Source organism: Danio rerio, chromosome 11 (genome assembly GCF_052040795.2).
Source record: "Danio rerio strain M-AB ecotype USA chromosome 11, GRCz13ab, whole genome shotgun sequence".
Classification (NCBI taxonomy): domain Eukaryota; kingdom Metazoa; phylum Chordata; class Actinopteri; order Cypriniformes; family Danionidae; genus Danio; species Danio rerio.
Window position 1 is genome coordinate 17,910,308 of NC_141031.1, and position 26,717 is coordinate 17,937,024.

The following is a 26,717-nucleotide window of genomic DNA, read 5'->3' on the forward strand; positions in this document are numbered from 1 at the left end:
AAGCCGATATATATAAAAACCTGAGAAATCCACAGATTTATGCCAAACTTCCTCCTGTCAGCAGGTGGCGCTATGACTGTGACTCAGTATTGCTATGTAGATGTCTTCAGGAGAGGAATCTTATCAACCATGTGAAGTTTCAGGCACATGGGACATTGTGTGGCTGAGTTATAAGCCAAACTACCTTCTGCCAGCAGGTGGCGTTATGACTGACTCAATATTGTTATGTGGATGTGTTTAGGAGCGGACTTTTATCAACCATGTGAAGTTTCAGGCAGATCAGAGATTGTGTGGAGATTGTTTTATAAGACAAACTACATTCTGCCAGCAGGTGGCGCTATGAAAGACTCAATATTATTATGAAGATGTGCTCAGGAGAGGACTTTCATCAACCATGTGACATTTTAGGCAGATCTGACATTGTGTGGTCGAGTTACAAGCCAAACTTCCTTCTGCCAGCAGGTGGCGCTATGACTCTGACTCAATATTATTATGTAGATGTGCTCAGGAGAGGACTTTTATCAATCATGTGAAGTTTCAGGCAGATCAGACATTGTGTGGTTGAGTTATGAGGACTTCCTGTTCCATGGCGAAGCGTTGAGGTTTGTCATGCCACCACAGACACACCCCTTTACAAAAACTCTAGATCTTCACAATATATCATCTGTAGAGCTTTCAGATGACACCACTCTATTTTGGTGCTGATACGGGAAAGTTTGTGGAAGGAGTTTGTTACAGTGTCAAACATGTCATTTCCTGTGGCCAGCAGGTGGCGCTATAACTGTAACTGGATATCGGCACGTAAACCTGATCAGGTCAGGACTGTTATTAAATGTGTGAATTTTGAGGCAGATTGAATATTGCATGCCTGAGTTATAATGACTTCCTGTTTTGTGGCAAATCATCAAAGTTTGCGAGGCCGCCACGGACACGCCCATCGATGAAAACTCTAAAGCTTCGCAATTTAACATCACCAAGGCCTTTAGATGACAAAACCCAATTTTGGTGTCGATCAGATAAAATCCCTAGGAGGAGTTCGTTAAAATACAATGCCTGGAAATGGCAAAAATGCCACTTTTTCGCCACAGGAAGTTAAAAATACCCGACTTCCTGTTGGGTTTGAGATATGGCTCCAAGAGACTTTTTCGTATGTTTTGTCATGTTTGAGGTTTGTGCCAATTTTCGTGCATGTGCGTGATTCGTAGATCGGGGGCTCGTCCGTTTAATTTTTCTAGGGGGCGCTGTCGAGTCATTTTGCCACGCCCACTTCAATATTGTTATGTGGATGTGTTCAAGAGATGACGTTTATCAACCATGTGAAGTTTCACGCAGATCGGATATTGTGTGGTTGAGTTATAAGGACTTCCTGTTCCATGGCGAAGCGTTGAGGTTTGTCATGCCGCCACGGACACGCCCCTCGGCAAAAACTCTAGATCTCCACAATATATTATCACTAGAGCTTTCAGATGACACCACCCAATTTTGGTGCTGATACGATAAAATTTGTGGGAGGTGTTTGTTACTCCGTAAATCATGTCATTTCCTGTGGCCAGCAGGTGGCGCTGTAACTGTATCTGGTTATTGGCATGTAAACGTGTTCAGGTCAGGACTGTTATTAAACGTGTGAATTTTGAGGCAGATCTGATAATGCATGCCTGAGTTATAACGACTTCCTGTTTTGTGGCGAATCGTCAAAGTTTGCGAGGCCGCCACGGACACGCCCATCGATGAAAACTCTAAAGCTTCGCAATTTAACATCGCCAAGGCCTTTAGATGACAAAACCCAATTTTGGTGTTGATCGGATAAAATCCCTAGGAGGAGTTCGTTAAAATACAACCTCTGGAAATGGCAAAAACGCCACTTTTTCGCCGCAGGAAGTTAAAAATATCCGACTTCCTGTTGGGTTTGAGATATGGCTGCAAGAGACTTTTTCGTATGTTTTGGCATGTTTGAGGTGTGTGCCAATTTTCGTGCATGTGCGTGATTCGTATATCGGGGGCTCGTCCGTTTAATTTTTCTAGGGGGCGCTGTCGAGTCATTTTGCCACGCCCACTTCCGAAGCCCATAACAAACGTAAATTTTCGCCACTTCTGAGGCGTGTGCAAAGTTGCGTGAGTTTTCGGGCATGTTTAGTCCCTCAAAACCGCGATTCATTCCGCGGAAGAAGAAGAAGAAGAAGAAGAAGAAGAAGAATAATTAAAGCTGCAAGCAGCGATGATAGGGACCTCGCACCCGGGCTCACCGCCGCCCGGTGACCTTACGATGACAGAGAACAGCGAACAATAATAATATAAGCCGATATATATATAAAAAACCTAAGAAAAATACAGATTTATGCCAAACTTCCTCCTGTCAGCAGGTGGCGCTATACCTGTGACTCAAGATTGGCATGTAGATGTCTTCAGGAGAGGAATTTAATCAACCATGTGAAGTTTCAGGCACATGGGACATTTTGTGGCTGAGTTATAAGCCAAACTACCTTTTGCCAGCAGGTGGCGTTATGACTGACTCAATATTGTTATGGGGATGTGTTCAGGAGTGGACTTTTATCAACCATGTGAAGTTTCAGGCAGATCAGAGATTGTGTGGAGATTGTGTTATAAGACAATTTACATTCTGCCAGCAGGTGGCGCTATTAAAAACTCAATATTATTATGTAGATGTGCTCAGGGGAGGACTTTCATCAACCTTGTGAAGTTTCAGGCAGATCGGACATTGTGTGGCCGAGTTACAAGCCAAACTACCTTCTGCCAGCAGATGGCGCTATTACTGCCTCAATATTGTTATGTAGATGTGTTCAAGAGAGGACTTTTATCAATCATGTGAAGTTTCAGGCAGATCGGACGTTGTGTGGTAGAGTTATAAGGACTTCCTGTTCCATGGCGAAGCGTTGAGGTTTGTCATGCCACCACAGACACGCCCCTCTGCAAAAACTCTAGGTCTTCACAATATGTCATCGCTAGAGCTTTCAGATGACACCACTCTATTTTGGTGCTGATACGGGAAAGTTTGTGGTAGGAGTTTGTTACAGTGTCAAACATGTCATTTCCTGTGGCCAGCAGGTGGCGCTATAACTGTAACTGGATATCGGCATGTAAACCTGTTCAGGTCAGGACTGTTATTAAATGTGTGAATTTTGAGGCAGATCTGAAAATGCATGCCTGAGTTATAACGACTTCCTGTTTTGTGGCGAATTATCAAAGTTTGCGAGGCCGCCACGGACACGCCCATGGATGAAAACTCTAAAGCTTCGCAATTTAACATCGCCAAGGCCTTTAGATGACAAAACCCAATTTTGGTGTCGATCAGATAAAATCCCTAGGAGGAGTTCGTTAAAATACAACGCCTGGAAATGGCAAAAATGCCACTTTTTTGCCGCAGGAAGTTAATAATATCTGACTTCCTGTTAGGTTTGAGATATGGCTCCAAGAGACTTTTTCGTATGTTTTGGCGTGTTTGAGGTGTGTGCCAATTTTCGTGCATGTGCGTGATTCGTAGCTAGGGGGCTCGTCCGTTTAATTTTTCTAGGTGGCGCTGTCGAGTCATTTTGCCACGCCCACTTCAACATTGTTATGTGGATGTGTTCAAGAGATGACGTTTATCAACCATATGAAGTTTCAGGCAGATCGGACATTGTGTGGTTGAGTTATAAGGACTTCCTGTTCCAGGGCGAAGCGTTGAGGTTTGTCATACCGCCACGGACACGCCCCTCTGCGAAAACTCTAGATCTTCACAATATATCATCGCTAGAGCTTTCAGATAACACCACTCAAATTTGGTGCTGATACGATAAAATTTGTGGGAGGAGTTTGTCACACTGTAAAACATGTCATTTCCTGTGGCCAGCAGGTGGCGCTAAAACTGTATCTGGATATTGGCATGTAAACGTGTTCAGGTCAGGACGCTTATCAAGCGTGTGAATTTTGAGGCACATCGGATAATGCATGTCTGAGTTATAACGACTTCCTGTTTTGTGGCGAATCATCAAAGTTTGCGAGGCCGCCACGGACACGCCCATCGACGAAAACTCTAAAGCTTCGCAATTTAACATCGCCAAGGCCTTTAGATGACAAAACCAAATTTTGGTATCGATCAGAAAAAATCCCTAGGTGGAGTTCGTTAAAATACAACGCCTGGAAATGGCAAAAATGCCACTTTTTCGCCGCAGGAAGTCAAAAATATCCAACTTCCTGTTGGGTTTGAGATATGGCTCCAAGAGACTTTTTCGTATGTTTTGGCATGTTTGAGGTGTGTGCCAATTTTCGTGCATGTGCGTGATTCGTGGATCGGGGGCTCGTCCGTTTAAATTTTCTAGGTGGCGCTGTCGAGTCATTTTGCCACACCCCTTTCCGAGACCCATAATAAACGTAAATTTTCGCCACTTCTGAGGCGTGTGCAAAGTTCCGTGAGTTTTCGGGCATGTTTAGCCCCTCAAAACCGCGATTCATTCCGCGGAAGAAGAAGAAGAAGAAGAAGAAGAAGAATAATAAGAAACGGAGCAATTCCAATAGGGCCTTGCACCGTTCGGTGCTCGGTCCCTAATTAAAGCTGCAAGCAGCGATGATAGGGACCTCGCACCCGGGCTCACCACCGCCCGTTGGCCTCAGGATGACAGAGAACAGCGAACAATATTAATTTAAGCCGAATTTTATAAAGAACCTGAGAAAATCACACATTCATGCCAAACTTTCTCTTGTCAGCAGGTGGCGCTATGACTGTGACTCAAGATTTGCATGTAGATGCTTTCAGTAGAGGAATCTTATCAACCATGTGAATTTTCAGCCAGATCGGACATTGTTTGGCTGAGTTATATGTAATTTCCTGTTGCCAGCAGGTGGCGCTATGACTGTGACTCGATATTGGCATGTAGATGTCTTCAGGAGAGGATTTTAATCAACCATGTAAATTTTCAGGCTGGTCAGACTTTGTGTGGCTGAGTTATAAGCCAAACTTACTTCTGCCAGCAGGTGGCGCTATGACTGTGACTCAATATTGCAATGTAGATGTCTTCAGGAGAGGAATTTAATCAACCATGTTAAGTTTCAGGCAGATCAGAGATCGTGTGGCTGAGTTATGAGCCAAAATACCTTCTGCCAGCAGGTGGCACTATGACAGACTCAATATAATTATGTAGATGTGCTTAGGAGAGGACTTTCATCAACCATGTGAAGTTTCAGGCAGATCGGACATTGTGTGGCCGAGTTACAAGCCAAACTACCTTCTGCCAGCAGGTGGCGCTATGACAGACTCAATATTGTTATGTGGATGTGTTCAGGAGAGGAATTTTATCAATCATGTGAAGTTTCAGGCAGATCGGACATTGTTGGGTTGAGTTATAAGCATTTCCTGTTCCATGGCGAAGCGTTGAGGTTTTTCATGCCACCACGGACACGCCCTTCTGCAAAATCTCTAGATCTTTACAATATATCATCGCTAGAGCTTTCAGATAACATCACTCAAATTTGGTGCTGATATAATAAAGTTTGCGGAAGGAGTGAATTACAATGTAAAACATGTCATTTCCTGTGGCCAGCAGGTGGCGCTATAACTCTATCTGGATATCAGCATATAAACGTATTCAGGTCAGGACTGTTATCAAATGTGTGAATTTTGAGGCAGATCGGATAATGCTTGCCTAAGTTATAACGACTTCCTGTTTTGTGGCGAATCGTCAAAGTTTGCAAGGCTGCCACGGACACGCCCATCGATAAAAACTCAAAAGCTTCGCAATTTAACATCGCCAAGGCCTTTAGATGACAAAACCAAATTTTGGTGTCGATCAGATAAAATCCCTAGGAGGAGTTCGTTAAAATACAACGCCTGGAAATGGCAAAAATGCCACTTTTTCGCCGCAGGAAGTTCAAAATATCCGACTTCCTGTTGGGTTTGAGATATCGCTCCAAGAGACTTTTTTGTATGTTTTGACATGTTTGAGGTGTGTGCCAATTTTCGTGCATGTGCATGATTCGTATATCGGGGGCTCGTCCGTTTAATTTTTGTAGGTGGCGCTGTCGAGTCATTTTGCCACGCCCACTTCAATATTGTTATGAAGATGTGTTCAGGAGAGGACTTTTATTAACCTTGTGAAGTTTCAGGCAGATCGCACATTGTGTGGTTGAGTTATAAGGACTTCCTGTTCCATGGCGAAGCGTTGAGGCTTGTCATGCCGCCACGGACACGCCCCTCTGCAAAAACTCTAGATCTTAACAATATATCATCGCTAGAGCTTTCAGATAACACCACCCAATTTTGGTGCTGATACAATAAAATTTGTGGGAGGAGTTTGTCACACTGTAAAACATGTCATTTCCTGTGGCCAGCAGGTGGCGCTATAACTGTATCTGGATATCAGCATGTAAACGTGTTCAGGTCAGGACTCTTATCAAGCGTGTGAATTTTGAGGCAGATTGGATAATGCATGCCTGAGTTATAACAACTTCCTGTTTTGTGGCGAATCGTCAAAGTTTGCGAGGCTGCCACGGACACGCCCATCGACGAAAACTCTAAAGCTTCGCAATTTAACATCGCCAAGGCCTTTAGATGACAAAACCCAATTTTGGTGTCGATCGGATAAAATCCCTAGGAGGAGTTCGTTAAAATACAATGCCTGGAAATGGCAAAAACGCCACTTTTTCGCCGCAGGAAGTCAAAAATATCCAACTTCCTGTTGGGTTTGAGATATGGCTCCAAGAGACTTTTTCGTATGTTTTGGCATGTTTGAGGTGTGTGCCAATTTTCATGCATGTGCGTGATTCGTGGATCGGGGGCTCGTCCGTTTAAATTTTCTAGGTGGCGCTGTCGAGTCATTTTGCCACACCCCTTTTAGAGACCCATAATAAACGTAAATTTTCGCCACTTCTGAGGCGTGTGCGAAGTTTCATGAGTTTTCGGGCATGTTTAGCCCCTCAAAACCGCGATTCATTCCGCGGAAGAAGAAGAAGAAGAAGAAGAAGAATAATTAAAGCTGCAAGCAGCGATGATAGGGACCTCGCACCCGGGCTCACCGCCGCCCGGTGACCTTACAATGACAGAGAACAGTGAACAATATTAATTTAAGCCAATATATAAAAAAAATCTAAGAAAATCACAGATTTATGCCAAACTTCCTCCTGTCAGCAGGTGGCGCTATAACTCTGACTTAAGATTGGCATGTAGATGTCTTCCGGAGAGGAATCTTATCAACCATGTGAAGTTTCAGGCACATGGGACATTGTGTGGCTGAGTTATAAGCCAAACTACCTTCTGCCAGCAGGTGGCGTTATGACTGACTCAATATTGTTATGTGGATGTGTTCAGGAGCGGACTTTTATCAACCATGTGACATTTTAGGCAGATCTGACATTGTTTGGCCGAGTTACAAGCCAAAATTCCTTCTGCCAGCAGGTGGCGCTATGACTGACTCAATATTGTTATGTGGATGTGTTCAGGAGAGGACTTTTATCAATCATGTGAAGTTTCAGGCAGATCAGACATTGTGTGGTTGAGTTATAATAACTTCCTGTTCCATGGCGAAGCCTTGAGGTTTGTCATGCCACCACAGACACGCCCCTTTGCAAAAACTCTAGATCTTCACAATATATCATCGCTAGAGCTTTCAGATGACACCACTCTATTTTGGTGCTGATACGGGAAAGTTTGTGGGAGGAGTTTGTTACAGTGTCAAACATGACATTTCCTGTGGCCAGCAGGTGGCGCTATAACTGTAACTGGATATCGGCACGTAAACCTGATCAGGTCAGGACTGTTTTTAAATGTGTGAATTTTGATGCAGATCGAATAATGCATCCCTGAGTTATAAAGACTTCCTGTTTTGTGGCGAATCATCAAAGTTTGCGAGGCCGCCACGGACACGCCCATCGATGAAAACTCTAAAGCTTCGCAATTTAACATCACCAAGTCTTTAAGATGACAAAACCCAATTTTGGTGTTTATCAGATAAAATCCCTAGGAGGAGTTCGTTAAAATACAACGCCTGAAAATGGCAAAAAAGCCACTTTTTCGCCACAGGAAGTTAAAAATATCCGACTTCCTGTTGGGTTTGAGATATGGTTCCAAGAGACTTTTTCGTATGTTTTGCCATGTTTGAGGTGTGTGCCAATTTTTGTGCATGTGCATGATTCGTAGATCGGGGGCTCGTCCGTTTAATTTTTCTAGGTGGCGCTGTCGAGTCATTTTGCCACGCCCACTTCAATATTGTTATGTGGATGTGTTCAAGAGATGACGTTTATCAACCATGTGAAGTTTCAGGCAGATCGGACATTGTGTGGTTGAGTTATAAGGACTTCCTGTTCCATGGCGAAGCGTTGAGGTTTGTCATACTGCCACGGACACGCCCCTCTGCGAAAACTCTAGATCTTCACAATATAACATCGCTAGAGCTTTCAGATAACACCACTCAATTTTGGTGTTGATACGATAAAATTTGTGGGAGGAGTTTATAACTCCGTAAATCATGTCATTTCCTGTGGCCAGCAGGTGGCGCTGTAACTGTATCTGGATATCGGCATGTAAACGTGTTCAGGTCAGGACGCTTATCAAGCGCGTGAATTTTGAGGCAGATCTGATAATGCATGCCTGAGTTATAACGACTTCCTCTTTTGTGGCGAATCGTCAAAGTTTGCGAGGCCGCCACGGACACGCCCATCGATGAAAACTCTAAAGCTTCGCAATTTAACATCGCCAAGGCCTTTAGATGACAAACCCCAATTTTGGTGTCGATCGGATAAAATCCCTAGGAGGAGTTCGTTAAAATACAACGCCTGGAAATGGCAAAAACGCCACTTTTTCGCCGCAGGAAGTTAAAAATATCTGACTTCCTGTTGGGTTTGAGATATGGCTCCAAGAGACTTTTTCGTATGTTTTGGCATGTTTGAGGTGTGTGCCAATTTTCATGCATGTGCGTGATTCGTGGATCGGGGGCTCGTCCGTTTAATTTTTCTAGGTGGCGCTGTCGAGTCATTTTGCCACGCCCACTTCCGAAGCCCATAATAAACGTAAATTTTCGCCACTTCTGAGGCGTGTGCAAAGTTTCGTGAGTTTTCGGGCATGTTTAGCCCCTCAAAACCGCGATTCATTCCGCGGAAGAAGAAGAAGAAGAAGAAGAAGAAGAAGAATAATAATAAACGGAGCAATTCCAATAGGGCCTACGCACCGTTTCGGTGCTCGGTCCCTAATTAAAGCTGCAAGCAGCGATGATAGGGACCTCGCACCCGGGCTCACCGCCGTCTGGTGGCCTCAGGATGACAGAGAACAGCGAACAATATTAATTTAAGCCGATGTATATAAAGAACCCGAGAAAATCACAAATTTATGTCAAACTTCCTCCTGTCACCAGGTGGCGCTATGACTGTGACTCAAGATTGGCATGTAGATGTCTTCAGTAGAGGAATCTTATCCACCATGTGAATTTTCAGCCAGATCAGACATTGTGTGGCTGAGTTATAAGCCAAACTACCTTCTACCAGCAGGTGGCGCTATGAAAGACTCAATATAATTATGTAGATGTGCACGGGAGAGTACTTTCATCAACCATGTGAAGTTTCAGGCTGATTGGATATTGTGTGGTTGAGTTATAATGCAAACTACCTTCTGCCAGCAAGTGGCGCTATAACTGACTCAAGATTGGCATGTAGATGCCTTCAGTAGAACAATTTAATCAACCATGTGAAGTTTCAGGCAGGTCAGACATTGTGTGGCTAAGTTATGAGCCAAACTACCTTCTGCCAGCAGGTGGTGCTATGACTGACTCAATATTGTTCTGTGGATGTGTTCAGGAGAGGAATTTTATCAACCATGTGAAGTTTCAGGCAGATCGGACATTGTGTGGTGTAGTTATAAGGACTTCCTGTTCCATGGCGAAGCGTTGAGGTTTTTCATGCCGCCACGGACTCACCCCTCTGCAAAAACTCTAGATCTTCACAATATATCATCGCTAGAGCTTTCAGATGACAAGACCCAATTTTGGTGCTGATACAATAAAATTTGGTGAAGTAGTATGTTACAATGTAAAACATGTCATTTCCTGTGGCCAGCTGGTGGCGCTATAACTGTATCTGGATATTGGCTTGTAAATGTGTTCAGGTCAGGACTCTTATCAAACCTGTGAATTTTGAGGCAGATCGGATAATGCATGCTTGAGTTATAACGACTGCCTGTTTTGTGGCGAATGGTCAAAGTTTGCGAGGCCGCCATGGACACGCCCATCTATAAAAACTCAAAAGCTGCGCAATTTAACATCGCCAAGGCCTTTAGATGACAAAACCAAATTCTGGTGTTGATCGGATAAAATCCCTTGGAGGAGTTCGTTAAAATACAACGCCTGGAAATGGCAAAAATGCCACTTATTCGCCGAAGGAAGTTAAAAATATCCTACTTCCTGTTGGGTTTGAGTTATGGCTCCAAGAGACTTTTTCGTATATTTTGGCATGCTTGAGGTGTGTGCCAATTTTCGTGCATGTGCGTGATTCGTAGATTGGGGGCTCGTCCGTTTAAGTTTTCTAGGTGGCGCTGTCGAGTCATTTTGCCACGCCCACTTCAATATTGTTATGAAGATGTGTTCAGGAGAGGACTTTTATCAACCTTGTGAAGTTTCAGGCAGATCGCACATTGTGTGGTTGAGTTATAAGGACTTCCTGTTCCATGGCGAAGCGTTGAGCCTTGTCGTGCCGCCACGGACTCACCCCTCTCCGAAAACTCTAAATCTTTACAATATATCATCGCTAGAGTTTTCAGATAACACCACTCAAATTTGGTGCTGATACGATAAAATTTGTGGGAGTTAGTTTGGTTCAGTGTAAAACATGTCATTTCCTGTGGCCAGCAGGTGGCACTATAACTATATCTGGATATTGGCATGTAAACGTGTTCAGGTCAGGACTCTTATCAAGCGTGTGAATTTTGAGGCAGATCGGATAATGCATGCCTGAGTTATAACGACTTCCTGTTTTGTGGCGAATCATCAAAGTTTGCGAGGCCGCCACGGACACACCCATCGACGAAAACTCTAAAGCTTCGCAATTTAACATCGCCAAGGCCTTTAGATGACAAAACCCAATTTTGGTGTGGATCGGATAAAATCCCTAGGAGGAGTTCGTTAAAATACAACGCCTGGAAATGGCAAAAACGCCACTTTTTCGCCGCAGGAAGTCAAAAATATCCGACTTCCTGTTGGGTTTGAGATATGGCTCCAAGAGACTTTTTCGTATGTTTTGGTGTGTTTGAGGTGTGTGCCAATTTTCGTGCATGTGCGTGATTCGTATATCGGGGGCTCGTCCGTTTAATTTTTCTAGGTGGCGCTGTCGAGTCATTTTGCCACGCCCACTTCCGAAGCCCATAACAAACGTAAATTTTCGCCACTTCTGAGGCGTGTGCAAAGTTTCGTGAGTTTTCGGGCATGTTTAGCCCCTCAAAACCGCGATTCATTCCGCGGAAGAAGAAGAAGAAGAAGAAGAAGAAGAAGAATAATAATAAACAGAGCAATTCCAATAGGGCCTACGCACCGTTTCGGTGCTCGGTCCCTAATAAGAAACGGAGCAATTCCAATAGGGCCTTGCACCGTTCGGTGCTCGGTCCCTAATAAACAGAGCAATTCCAATAGGGCCTACGCACCGTTTCGGTGCTCGGTCCCTAATTAAAGCTGCAAGCAGCGATGAAAGGGACCTCGCACCCGGGCTCACCGCCGCCCGGTGACCTTACGATGACAGAGAACAGCGAACAATAATAATTTAAGCCGATATATAAAAAAAAATCTAAGAAAATCACAGATTTATGCCAAACTTCCTCCTGTCAGCAGGTGGCGCTATAACTGTGACTTAAGATTGGCATGTAGATGTCTTCCGGAGAGGAATCTTATCAACCATGTGAAGTTTCAGGCACATGGGACATTTTGTGGCTGAGTTATAAGCCAAACTACCTTTTGCCAGCAGGTGGCGCTATTAAAAACTCAATATTATTATGTAGATGTGCTCAGGAAAGGACTTTCATCAACCATGTGACATTTTAGACAGATCGGACATTGTGTGGCCGAGTTACAAGCCAAACTACCTTCTGCCAGCAGATGGCGCTATTACTGACTCAATATTGTTATGTAGATGTGTTCAGGAGAGGACTTTTATCAATCATGTGAAGTTTCAGGCAGATCGGACATTGTGTGGTTGAGTTATAAGGACTTCCTGTTCCATGGCGAAGCGTTGAGGTTTGTCATGCCACCACAGACACGCCCCTCTGCAAAAACTCTAGATCTTCACAATATATCATCGCTAGAGCTTTCAGATGACACCACTCAATTTTGGTGCTGATACGGAAAAGTTTGTGGTAGGAGTTTGTTATAGTGTCAAACATGTCATTTCCTGTGGCCAGCAGGTGGCGCTATAACTGTAACTGGATATCGGCACGTAAACCTGTTCAGGTCAGGACTGTTATTAAATGTGTGAATTTTGAGGCAGATCTGATAATGCATGCCTAAGTTATAACGACTTCCTAAGTGGCGAATCATCAAAGTTTGCGAGGCCGCCACAGACACGCCCATCGACAAAAACTCTAAAGCTTCGCAATTTAACATCGCCAAGGCCTTTAGATGACAAAACCCAATTTTGGTGTCGATCGGATAAAATCCCTAGGAGGAGTTCGTTAAAATACAACGCCTGGAAATGGCAAAAATGCCACTTTTTCGCCGCAGGAAGTTAATAATATCTGACTTCCTGTTAGGTTTGAGATATGGCTCCAAGAGACTTTTTCGTATGTTTTGGCATGTTTAAGGTGTGTGCCAATTTTCGTGCATGTGCGTGATTCGTAGCTCGGGGGCTCGTCCGTTTAATTTTTCTAGGTGGCGCTGTCGAGTCATTTTGCCACGCCCACTTCAATATTGTTATGTGGATGTGTTCAGGGGAGGACTTTTATAAACCATATGAAGTTTCAGGCTGATCGGACTTTGTGTGGTTGAGTTATGAGGACTTCCTGTTCCATGGCGAAGCGTTGAGGTTTGTCATGCCGCCACGGACACACCCCTGTCCGAAAACTCTAGATCTTCACAATATATCATCGTTAGGGCTTTCAGATAATACAACCCAAATTTGGTGCTGATACGAAAAAATTTGTGGGAGGAGATTGTTACGATGTAAAACATGTCATTTCCTGTTGCCAGCAGGTGGCGCTATAACTGTATCTGGATATCGGCACGTAAACGTGTTCAGGTCAGGACTCTTATCAAACGTGTAAATTTTGAGGCAGATCGGATAATGCGTGCCTGAGTTATAACGACTTCCTGTTTTGTGGCGAATCGTCAAAGTTTGCGAGGCCGCCACGGACACGCCCATCAACGAAAACTCTAAAGCTTCGCAATTTAACATCGCCAAGGCCTTTAGATGACAAAACCCAATTTTGGTGTCGATCGGATAAAATCCCTAGGAGGAGTTCGTTAAAATACAACGCCTGGAAATGGCAAAAACGCCACTTTTTCGCCGCAGGAAGTCAAAAATATCCGACTTCCTGTTGGGTTTGAGATATGGCTCCAAGAGACTTTTTCGTATGTTTTGACGTGTTTGAGGTGTGTGCCAATTTTCGTGCATGTGCGTGATTCGTGCATCGGGGGCTCGTCCGTTTAATTTTTCTAGGTGGCGCTGTCGAGTCATTTTGCCACGCCCACTTCAGAGACCCATATCAACCTGCTATTTACACCGGGTTTGGTGTGTGTGCAAATTTTCATGAGTTTTCGGGCATGTTTAGACCCTCAAAAGTGCCCCGATAGGGGGCGGAATAATAATAATAATAATAATTAAAGCTGCAAGCAGCGATGATAGGGACCTCGCACCCGGGCTCACCACCGCCCGGTGGCCACAGTATGACAGAAAACAGCGAACAATAATAATTTAAGCCGATATATATAAAAAACCTGAGAAAATCACAGATTTATGCCAAACTTCTTCCTGTCAGCGGGTGGCGCTATGACTGTGACTCAATATTGGTATGTAGATGCCTTCAATGCAGGAATCTTAACAATCATGTGAAGTTTCAGACAGATCAGGCATTGTGTGGCTGAGTTATAAGCCAAACTACCTTTTGCCAGCAGGTGGCGCTATGACAGACTCAATATTGGCATGTAGATCTGTTCAGGAGAGGAATCTTATCAACCATGTGAATTTTCAGGCAGATCGGACATTGTTTGGCTGAGTTATAAGTAATTTCTTGTTGCCAGTAGGTGGCGCTATGACTGTGACTCAACATTGGCATGTAGATGTTTTCAGGAGAGGATTTTAATCAACCATGTGAAGTTTCAGGCAGATCAGACATTGTGTGGCTGAGTTATGAGCCAAACTAACTTCTGCCAGCTGGTGGCGCTATGACTGACTCAATATTGTTATGTGGATGTGTTCAGGAGAGGACTTTTATCAACCATGTGAAGTTTCAGGCTGGTGAGACATTGTGTGGTTGAGTTATAACGACTTCCTGTTCCATGGCGAAGCGTTGAGGTTTGTCATGCCGCCATGGACACGCCTTTCTCCGAAAACTCTAGATCTTCACAATATATCATCGCTAGAGCTTTGAAATGACACCCCTCAAATTTGGTGCTGATACGATAAAGTTTGTAGAAGGAGTTTATTACAGTGTAAAACATGTCATTTCCTGTGGCCAGCAGGTGGCGCTTTAACTGTATCTGGATATCTGCATGTAAACGTGTTCAGGTCAGGAATGTTATCAGAGGTGTGAATTTCGTGGCAGATCTGATAATGCATGCCTGAGTTATAATGACTTCCGGTTTTGTGGCGAATCATCAAAGTTTGTGAGGCCGCCACGGACACGCCCATCGACGAAAACTCTAAAGCTTCGCAATTTAACATCGCCAAGGCCTTAAGATGACAAAACCCAATTTTGGTGTCGATCGGATAAAATCCCTAGGAGGAGTTCGTTAAAATACAACGCCTAAAAATGGCAAAAACTCCACTTTTTCGCCGCAGGAAGTTAATAATATCTGACTTCCTGTTGGGTTTGAGATATGACTCCAAGAGACTTTTTCGTATGTTTTGGTATGTTTAACGTGTGTGCCAATTTTCGTGCATGTGCGTGATTCGTAGATCGGGGGCTCGTCCGTTTAATTTTTATAGGTGGCGCTGTGGAGTCATTTTGCCACGCCCACTTCAATATTGTTATGAGGATGTGTTCATGAGAGGACTTTTATCAACCATGTGAAGTTTCAGGCAGATCGGACATTGTGTGGTTGAGTTATAAGGACTTCCTGTTCCATGGCGAAGCGTTGAGGTTTATCATGCCGCAACGGACACGCCCCTCCGCGAAAACTCTAGATCTTCACAATATATCATTGGTAGAGCTTTCAGATAACACCAAACAAATTTGGTGCTGATACGAAAAAATTTGTGGGAGGAGTTTGTTACTCCGTAAATCATGTCATTTCCTGTGGCCAGCAGGTGGCGCTATAACTATATCTGGATATCGGCATGTAAACGTGTTCAGGTCAGGACTCTTATGAAGCGTGTGACTTTTGAGGCAGATCGGATAATGCATGCCTGAGTTATATCGACTTCCTGTTTTGTGGCGAATCGTCAAAGTTTGCGAGGCCGCCACGGACACGCCCATCGACGAAAACTCTAAAGCTTCGCAATTTAACATCGCCAAGGCCTTTAGATGACAAAACCTAATTTTGGTGTTGATCGGATAAAATCCCTAGGAGGAGTTCGTTAAAATACAACGCCTGGAAATGGCAAAAATGCCACTTTTTCGCCGCAGGAAGTTAAAAATATCCGACTTCCTGTTGGGTTTGAGATATGGCTTCAAGAGACTTTTTCGTATGGTTTGGCATGTTTGAGGTGTGTGCCAATTTTCGTGCATGTGCGTGATTCGTGTATCGGGGGCTTATCCGTTTAATTTTTCTAGGTGGCGCTGTCGAGCCATTTTGCCACGCCCACTTCCGAGACCCATATCAACCTGCTATTTACACCGCGTTTGGTGTGTGTGCAAATTTTCATGAGTTTTCGGGCATGTTTAGACCCTCAAAAGTGCCCCGATAGGGGGCGGAATAATAATAATAATAATAATAAAAAACGGAGCAATTCCAATAGGGCCTACGCACCGTTTCGGTGCTCGGTCCCTAATTAAAGCTGCAAGCAGCGATGATAGGGACCTCGCACCCGGGCTCACCGCCACCCTGTGACCTCAGGATGATAGAGAACAGCGAACAATAATATTTTGAGCCGATATATATAAAGAAGCGGAGATAATCACAGATTTATGCCAAACTTCCTCCTGTCAGCAGGTGGCGCTATGACTGTGACTCAAGATTGGTATGTAGATGTCTTCAGGAGTGGAATCTTATCAACCTTGTGAATTTTCAGGCAGGTCGGACGTTGTTTGGCTGAGTTATAAGCCAAACTTCCTGTTGCCAGCAGGTGGCGCTTGACTGTCTTAATGTTGGTATGTTGATGTCTTCAGAAGAGGATTTTAATCAACCATGTGAAGTTTCAGGCAGATTAGACATTGCGGGGCTGAGTTGTAAGCAAAACTACCTTCTGCCAGCAGATGGCGCTATGACAGACTCAATATTGTTATGTGGATTTGTTCAGGAGAGGACTTTTATCCACCATGTTAAGTTTCACGCTGATCGAACATTGTGTGGTTGAGTTATAAGCCAAAATTCCTTCCGTCACTAGGTGGCGCTATGACTGACTCAATATTGGCATGTAGATGTGTTCAGGAGAGGACTTTTATCAAGCATGTGAAGTTTCAGGCTGATCGGACATTGTGTGGTTGAGTTATAAGGACTTCCTGTTCCATGGCGAAGCGTTGAGGTTTGTCATGCCACAACGGACACGCCTTTCTGTGAAAACTCTAGATCTTCACAATATATCATCGCTAGAGCTTTCAGATGACACCACCCAATTTTGGTGCTGATACTATGAAATTTGTGAGAGGAGTTTGATACAGTGTAAAACATGTCATTTCCTGTGGCCAGCAGGTGGCGCTATAACTGTATCTGGATATCGGCATGTAAACGTGTTCAGGTCTGGACTTATATTAAACATGTGAATTTTGAGGCAGATCGAATAATGCATGCCTGAGTTATAATGACTTCCGGTTTGTGGCGAATCGTCAAAGTTTGCGAGGCCGCCACGGACACGCCCATCGACAAAACCTCTAAAGCTTCGCAATTTAACATCGCCAAGGCCTTTAGATGACAAAACTTAATTTTGGTGTTGACAGCATAAAATCCCTAGAAGGAGTTCGTTAAGATACAAAGCCTGGAAATGGCAAAAATGCCACTTATTTGCCGCAGGAAGTTAAAAATATCCGACTTCCTGTTGGGTTTGAGATATGGCTCCAAGAGACTTTTTCGTATGTTTTGGCGTGTTTAAGGTGTGTGCCAATTTTCGTGCATGTGCGTGATTCGTAGATCAGGGGCTCGTCCGTTTAATTTTTATAGGTGGCGCTGTCGAGTCATTTTGCCACGCCCACTTCATTATTGTTATGAGGATGTGTTCAGGAGAGGACTTTTATCAACCATGTGAAGTTTCAGGCAGATCGGACAATGTGTGCTTGAGTTATAAGGACTTCCTGTTCCATGGCGAAGCGTTGAGGTTTGTCATGCCGCCACGGACACGCCCCTCTGCGAAAACTCTAGATCTTCACAATATATCATCGTTAGGGCTTTCAGATAATACAACCCAAATTTGGTGCTGATACGAAAAAATTTGTGGGAGGAGATTGTTACGATGTAAAACATGTCATTTCCTGTTGCCAGCAGGTGGCGCTATAACTGTATCTGGATATCGGCACGTAAACGTGTTCAGGTCAGGACTCTTATCAAACGTGTAAATTTTGAGGCAGATCGGATAATGCGTGCCTGAGTTATAACGACTTCCTGTTTTGTGGCGAATCGTCAAAGTTTGCGAGGCCGCCACGGACACGCCCATCAACGAAAACTCTAAAGCTTCGCAATTTAACATCGCCAAGGCCTTTAGATGACAAAACCCAATTTTGGTGTCGATCGGATAAAATCCCTAGGAGGAGTTCGTTAAAATACAACGCCTGGAAATGGCAAAAACGCCACTTTTTCGCCGCAGGAAGTCAAAAATATCCGACTTCCTGTTGGGTTTGAGATATGGCTCCAAGAGACTTTTTCGTATGTTTTGACGGGTTTGAGGTGTGTGCCAATTTTCGTGCATGTGCGTGATTCGTGCATCGGGGGCTCGTCCGTTTAATTTTTCTAGGTGGCGCTGTCGAGTCATTTTGCCACGCCCACTTCAGAGACCCATATCAACCTGCTATTTACACCGGGTTTGGTGTGTGTGCAAATTTTCATGAGTTTTCGGGCATGTTTAGACCCTCAAAAGTGCCCCGATAGGGGGCGGAATAATAATAATAATAATAATTAAAGCTGCAAGCAGCGATGATAGGGACCTCGCACTCGGGCTCACCGCCGCCCGGTGGCCTCAGGATGACAGAGAACAGCGAACAATAATAATTTAAGCCAATATATATTTAAAAAACCTGAGAAAAATCACAGATTTATGCCAAACTTCCTCCTGTCAGCAAGTTGCGCTTAGACTGTGTGTCAATATTGGCAAGTAGATGTCTTTAGGAGATACATTTTTTTTCACCATGTAATTTTTCAGGCAGATCGAACATTGTTTGGCTGAGTTATAAGTAACTTCCTATTGCCAGCAGGTTGCGCTATGACTGTGACCCATTATTGGCTTGTAGATGTCTTCAGGAGCGGATTTTAATAAACCATGTGAATTTTCAGGCAGGTCAAACATTGTGTGGCTGAGTTATAAGCCAAACTTCCGGTTGCCAGCAGGTGGCGCTATGACTGACTCAATATTGTTATGTGGATGTGTTTAGGAGAGGACTTTTATCAACCATGTGTAGTTTCAGGCAGATCGGACATTGTGTGATTGAGTTATAAGGAATTCCTGGTCAATGGCAAAGCGTTGAGGTTTGTCATGCCGCCACGGACACGCCCCTCTCCGAAAACTCTAGATCTTCGCAATTTAACATCGCCAAGGCCTTTAGATGACAAAACCAAATTTTGGTGTTGATCGGATAAAATCCCTAGGAGGAGTTCGTTAAAATACAACGCCTGGAAATGGCAAAATCGCCACTTTTTTACAGCAGGAAGTTAAAAATATCTGACTTCCTGTTGAGTTTGAGATATGGCTCCAAGAGACTTTTTCGTAAGTTTTGGCATGTTTGAGGTGTGTGACAATTTTCGTTCATGTGTGTGATACGTATATCAGAGGCTCGTCCGATTAATTTTGGTAGGTGGCGCTGTCGAGTCTATTTGCCACGCCCACTTCAATATTGTTATGTGGATGTGTTCAGGAGAAGACTTTTAACAACCATGTGAAGTTTCAGGCAGATCGGACATTGTGTGGTTGAGTTATAAAGCCTTCCTGGTCAATGGCGAAGCGTTGAGGTTTGTCATGCCGCCACGGACACGCCCCTCTCCGAAAACTCTAGATCTTCACAATATATCATCGCTAGAGCTTTTAGATAACACTACCCAATTTTGGTGCTGATGCGATAAAATTTGTGGGAGGAGTTTGTTACTCTGTAAAACATGTCATTTCCTGTGGCCAGCAGGTGGCGCTGTAACTGTATCTGGATATTGGCATGTAAACGTGTTCAGGTCAGGACTGTTATCAAACGTGTGAATTTTGAGGCAGATCTGATAATGCATGCCTGAGTTATAACGACTTCCTGTTTTGTGGCGAATTGTCAAATTTTGCGAAGCCGCCACGGACACACCCATTGACGAAAACTCTAAAGCTTCGCAATTTAACATCGCCAAGGCCTTTAGATGACAAAAGCCAATTTTGGTGTCGATCGGATAAAATCCCTAGGAGGAGTTCGTTAAAGTACAACGCCTGGAAATGGCAAAAACGCCACTTTTTCGCCGCAGGAAGTCAAAAATATCCGACTTCCTGTTGGGTTTGAGATATGGCTCCAAGAGACTTTTTCGTATGTTTTGGCATGTTTGAGGTGTGTGCCAATTTTCGTGCATGTGCGTGATTCGTAGATCGGGGGCTCGTCCGTTTAATTTTTCTAGGTGGCGCTGTCGAGTCATTTTGCCACACCCACTTCCGAGACCCATAATAAACGTAAATTTTCGCCACTTCTGAGGCGTGTGCAAAGTTGCGTGAGTTTTCGGGCATGTTTAGCCCCTCTAAATCGCGATTCATTGGAGAGAAGAATAATAATAATAATTAAAGCTGCAAGCAGCGATGATAGGGACCTCGCACCCGGGCTCACCGCCGACCGGTGGCCTCAGGATGACAGAGAACAGCGAACAATATTAATTTAAGCCAATGTATATGTAAAAAACCTGAGAAAATCACAGATTTATGCCAAACTTCCTCCTGTCAGCAGGTTGCGCTAAGACTGTGCGTCAATATTGGCATGTAGATGCCTTCAGGAGATAAATTTTATCAACCATGTAATTTTTCAGGCAGATCGAACATTGTTTGGCTGAGTTATAAGTAACTTCCTATTTCCAGCAGATGGCGCTATGACTGTGACTCATTATTGGCTTGTAGATGTCTTCAGGAGCGGATTTTAATAAACCATGTGAATTTTCAGGCAGGTCAAACATTGTGTGGCTGAGTTATAAGCCAAACTTCCGGTTGCCAGCAGGTGGCGCTATGACTGACTCAATATTGTCATGTGGATGTGTTTAGGAGAGGACTTTTATCAACCATGTGTAGTTTCAGGCAGATCGGACATTGTGTGATTGAGTTATAAGGAATTCCTGGTCAATGGCGAAGCGTTGAGGTTTGTCATGCCGCCACGGACACGCCCCTCTCCGCAAACTCTAGATCTTCACAATTTAACATCGCCAAGGCCTTTAGATGACAAAACCAAATTTTAGTGTGGATCGGATAAAATCCCTAGGAGGAGTTCGTTAAAATACTACGCCTGGAAATGGCAAAAACGCCACTTTTTTACAGCAGGAAGTTAAAAATATCTGACTTCCTGTTGAGTTTGAGATATGGCTCCAAGAGACTTTTTCGTATGTTTTGGCATGTTTGAGGTGTGTGACAATTTTCGTTTATGTGTGTGATACGTATATCAGGGGCTCGTCCGATTAATTTTTGTAGGTGGCGCTGTCGAGTCTATTTGCCACGCCCACTTTAATATTGTTATGTGGATGTGTTCAGGAGAGGACTTTTATCAACCATGTGAAGTTTCAGGCAGATCGGACATTGTGTGGTTGAGTTATAAAGCCTTCCTGGTCAATGGCGAAGCGTTGAGGTTTGTCATGCCGCCACGGACATGCCCCTCTCCGAAAACTCTAGATCTTCACAATATATCATCGCTAGAGCTTTTAGATAACACTACCCAATTTTGGTGCTGATGCGATAAAATTTGTGGGAGGAGTTTATTACTCTGTAAAAACATGTCATTTCCTGTGGCCAGCAGGTGGCGCTGTAACTGTATCTGGATATCGGCATGTAAACGTGTTCAGGTCAGGACTGTTATTAAACCTGTGAATTTTGAGGCAGATCGGATGATGCATGCCTGAGTTATAACGACTTCCTGTTTTGTGGCGAATCGTCAAATTTTGCGAGGCCGCCACGGACACGCCAATCGACGAAAACTCTAAAGCTTCGCAATTTAACATCGCCAAGGCCTTTAGATGACAAATGCCAATTTTGGTGTCGATCGGATAAAATCCCTAGGAGGAGTTCGTTAAAGTACAACGCCTGGAAATGGCAAAAACGCCACTTTTTCGCTGCAGGAAGTCAAAAATATCCGACTTCCTGTTGGGTTTGAGATATGGCTCCAAGAGACTTTTTCGTATGTTTTGGCATGTTTGAGGTGTGTGCCAATTTTCGTGCATGTGCGTGATTCGTAGATCGGGGGCTCGTCCGTTTAATTTTTCTAGGTGGCGCTGTCGAGTCATTTTGCCACACCCACTTCCGAGACCCATAATAAACGTAAATTTTCGCCACTTCTGAGGCGTGTGCAAAGTTGCGTGAGTTTTCGGGCATGTTTAGCCCCTCTAAATCGCGATTCATTGGAGAGAAGAATAATAATAATAATAATAATAAACGGAGCAATTCCAATAGGGCCTACGCACCGTTTCGGTGCTCGGTCCCTAATAATAATAATAATAATAAACGGAGCAATTCCAATAGGGCCTACGCACCGTTTCGGTGCTCGGTCCCTAATTAAAGCTGCAAGCAGCGATGATAGGGACCTCGCACCCGGGCTCACCGCCGCCCGGTGGCCTCAGGATGACAGAGAACAGTGAACTATAACAATTTAAGCCGATATATCTAAAAAACCTGAAAAATCCACAGATTTATGCCAAACTTCCTCCTGTCAGCAGGTGGCGCTATGACTGTGACTCAAGATTGTTATGTAGATGTCTTCAGGAGAAGAATTTTATCAACCATGTGAAGTTTCAAGCAGTTCTGACATTGTGTGGCTGAGTTATAAGCCAAAATACCTGTTGCCAGCAGGTGGCGCTATGACTGTGACTCAATATTAGCATGTAGATGTCTTCAGGAGAGGACTTTTATCAACCATGTGAAGTTTCAGGCAGATCGGACATTGTGTGGTTGAGTTATAAGGACTTCCTGTTCCATGGCGAAGCGTTGAGGTTTGTCATGCCGCCACAGACACGCCCCTCTGCAAAAACTCTAGATCTTCACAATATATCATCGCTAGGGCTTTCAGATAACACAACCCAAATTTGGTGCTGATACGAAAAAATTTATGGGAGGAGTTTGTTACGATGTAAAACATGTCATTTCCTGTTGCCAGCAGGTGGCGCTATACCTGTATCTGGATATCGGCATGAAAACGTGTTCAGGTCAGGACTCTTATCAAGCGTGGGAATTTTGAGGCAAATCTGATAATGCATGCTTGAGTTATAACGACTTCCTGTTTTGTGGCAAATCGTCAAAGTTTGCGAGGCCGCCACGGACACGCCCATCGACGAAAACTCTAAAGCTTCGCAATTTAACATCGCCAAGGCCTTTAGATGACAAAACCCAATTTTGGTGTCGATCGGATAAAATCCCTAGGAGGAGTTCGTTAAAATACAACGCCTGGAAATGGCAAAAATGCCACTTATTTGCCGCAGGAAGTTAAAAATATCCCACTTCCTGTTGGGTTTGAGTTATGGCTCCAAGAGACTTTTTTGTATGTTTTGGCGTGTTTGAGGTGTGTGCCAATTTTCGTGCATGTGCGTGATTCGTAGATCAGGGGCTCATCCGTTTAATTATTATAGGTGGCGCTGTCGAGTCATTTTGCCACGCCCACTTCAATCTTGTTATGGGGATGTGTTCAGGAGAGGACTTTTATCAACCATGTGAAGATTCAGGCAGATTGGACTTTGTGTGGTTGAGTTATAAGGACTTCCTGTTCCATGGCGAAGCGTTGAGGTTTTTCATGCCGCCACGGACACGCCCCTCTGCAAAAACTCTAGATCTTCAAATTATATCATCGCTAGAGCTTTCAGATAACACCACTCAATTTTAGTGCTTATATGATAAAATTTGTGGGAGGAGTTTGTTACTCTGTAAAACATGTCATTTCCTGTGGCCAGCAGGTGGTGCTATAACCGTATCTGGATATTGGCATGTAAACGTGTTCAGGTCAGGACTCTTATCAAGCGTGTGAATTTTGAGGCAGATCGGGTAATGCATGCCTGAGTTATAACGACTTCCTGTTTTGTGGCGAATCATCAAAGTTTGCGAGGCCGCCACGGACACGCCCATCGACGAAAACTCTAAAGCTTCGCAATTTAACATCGCCAAGGCCTTTAGATGACAAAACCCAATTTTGGTGTCGATCGGATAAAATCCCTAGGAGGAGTTTGTTAAAATACAACGCCTGGAAATGGCAAAAACGCCACTTTTTGGCCGCAGGAAGTCAAAAATATCCAATTTCCTGTTGGGTTTGAGATATGGCTCCAAGAGACTTTTTCGTATGTTTTGGCATGTTTGAGGTGTGTGCCAATTTTCGTGCATGTGCGTGATTCGTGGATCGGGGGCTTGTCCGTTTAAATTTTCTAGGTGGCGCTGTCGAGTCATTTTGCCACGCCCACTTCAATATTGTCATGGGGATGTGTTCAGGAGAAGAATTTAATCAACCATGTGTAGTTTCAGGCAGATCGGACATTGTGTGGTTGAGTTATAAGGACTTTCTGTTCCATGGCGAAGCGTTGAGGTTTGTCTTACCGCCACAGACACGCCCCTCTGCAAAAACTCTAGATCTTCACAATATATCATCGCTAGAGCTTTCAGATAACACTACCCAATTTTGGTGCTGATACGATAAAATTTGTGGGAGGAGTTTGTTACAGTGTAAAACATGTCATTTCCTGTGCCCAGCAGGTGGCGCTATACCTGTATCTATATGTTGGCATGTAAACGTGTTTTGGTCAGGACTCTTATCAAACGTGTGACTTTTGAGGCAGATCGGATAATGCATGCCTGAGTTATAACGACTTCCTGTTTTGTGGCGAATCGTCAAAGTTTGCGAGGCCACCATGGACACGCCCATCGACGAAAACTCAAAAGCTTCGCAATTTAACATCGCCAAGGCCTTTAGATGACAAAACCCAATTTTGGTGTCGATCGGATAAAATCCCTAGGAGGAGTTCGTTAAAATACAACGCCTGGAAATGGCAAAAACGCCACTTTTTCGCCACAGGAAGTCAAAAATATCCAACTTCCTGTTGGATTTGAGATATGGCTCCAAGAGACTTTTTCGTATGTTTTGGCATGTTTGAGGTGTGTGCCAATTTTCGTGCATGTGCGTGATTCGTATATCGGGGGCTCGTCCGTTTAAATTTTCTAGGTGGCGCTGTCGAGTCATTTTGCCACACCCCTTTCCGAGACCCATAATAAACGTAAATTTTCGCCACTTCTGAGGCGTGTGCAAAGTTTCGTGAGTTTTCGGGCATGTTTAGCCCCTCAAAACCGCGATTCATTCCGCGGAAGAAGAAGAAGAAGAAGAAGAAGAAGAATAAGAAACGGAGCAATTCCAATAGGGCCTTGCACCGTTCGGTGCTCGGTCCCTAATTAAAGCTGCAAGCAGCGATGATAGGGACCTCGCACCCGGGCTCACCGCCGTCCGGTGGCCTTAGGATGACAGAGAACAGTGAACAATATTAATTTAAGCCGATGTATATAAAGAACCCGAGAAAATCACAAATTTATGTCAAACTTCCTCGTGTCACCAGGTGGCGCTATGACTGTGACTCAAGATTGGCATGTAGATGTCTTCAGGAGAGAATTCTTATCAACCATGTGAATTTTCAGGCAGATCAGTCATTTTGTGGCTGAGTTATAAGCCAAACTACCTTCTGCCAGCAGGTGGCGCTATGAATGATTTAATTTTGTTATGTGGATGTGTTCAGGAGAAGACTTTTATCAACCATGTGAAGTTTCAGGCTGATCACATTTTGTGTGGTTGAGTTATAATGCAAACTACATTCTGCCAGCAGGTGGCGCTATGACTGTGACTCAAGATTGGCATGTAGATGCCTTTAGTAGAGGAATCTTATCCATTATGTGAATTTTCAGCCAGATCGGACATTGTTCGGCTGAGTTATATTTAATTTCCTGTTGCCAGCAGGTGGCGCTATGACTGTGACTCCATATTGGCATGTAGATGTCTTCAGGAGAGGAATTTAATCAACCATGTGAAGTTTCAGGCTGATCGGATATTGTGTGGTTGAGTTATAATGCAAACTACCTTCTGCCAGCAAGTGGCGTTATGACTGACTCAATATTGTTATGTGGATGTGTTCAGGAGCGGACTTTTATCAACCATGTGAAGTTTCAGGCAGATCAGAGATTGTGTGGAGATTGTGTTTTAAGATAAACTACATTCTGCCAGCAGGTGGCGCTATGAAAGACTCAATATTATTATGTAGATGTGTTTAGGAGAGGACTTTCATCAACCATGTGACATTTTAGGCAGATCTGACATTGTGTGGCCGAGTTACAAGCCAAAATTTCTTCTGCCAGCAGGTGGCGCTATGACTGACTCAATATTGTTATGTAGATGTGTTTAGGAGAGGACTTTTATCAATCATTTGAAGTTTCAGGCAGATCAGACATTGTGTGGTTGAGTTATAAGAAATTCCTGTTCCATGGCGAAGCGTTGAGGTTTGTCATGCCACCACAGACACGCCCCTTTGCAAAAACTCTAGATCTTTACAATATATCATCGCTAGAGCTTTCAGATGACACCACTCTATTTTGGTGCTGATATGGGAAAGTTTGTGGGAGGAGATTGTTACAGTGTCAAACATGTCATTTCCTGTGGCCAACAGGTGGCGCTATAACTGTAACTGGATATTGGCACGTAAACCTGATCAGGTCAGGACTGTTATTAAATGTGTGAATTTTGAGGCAGATCGAATATTGCATGCCTGAGTTATAACGACTTCCTGTTTTGTGGCGAATCATCAAAGTTTGCGAGGCCGCCACGGACACGCCCATCGATGAAAACTCTAAAGCTTCGCAATTTAACATCGCTAAGGCCATTAGATGACAAAACCTAATTTTGGTGTTTATCAGATAAAATCCCTAGGAGGAGTTCGTTAAAATACAACGCCTGAAAATGGCAAAAGCGCCACTTTTTCGCCACAGGAAGTTAAAAATATCCGACTTCCTGTTGGGTTTGAGATATGGCTCCAAGAGACTTTTTCGTATGTTTTGGCGTGTTTGAGGTGTGTGCCAATTTT

The 26,717-nt window shown here is 44.0% G+C and overlaps 1 protein-coding gene and 1 long non-coding RNA gene across 3 annotated transcripts in view; both read left to right on the forward strand.

The window, feature by feature from the left end:
* Nucleotides 1-26,717, forward strand: part of cdk5rap1 (CDK5 regulatory subunit associated protein 1) — a 205,607-nt gene that overhangs the window by 44,859 nt on the left and 134,031 nt on the right.
* Nucleotides 14,189-24,960, forward strand: LOC148679632 (uncharacterized). The gene is made up of 3 exons (XR_015944897.1): nt 14,189-15,420; nt 23,568-24,033; nt 24,821-24,960. It is a non-coding gene; the product is annotated as an uncharacterized LOC148679632 (long non-coding RNA).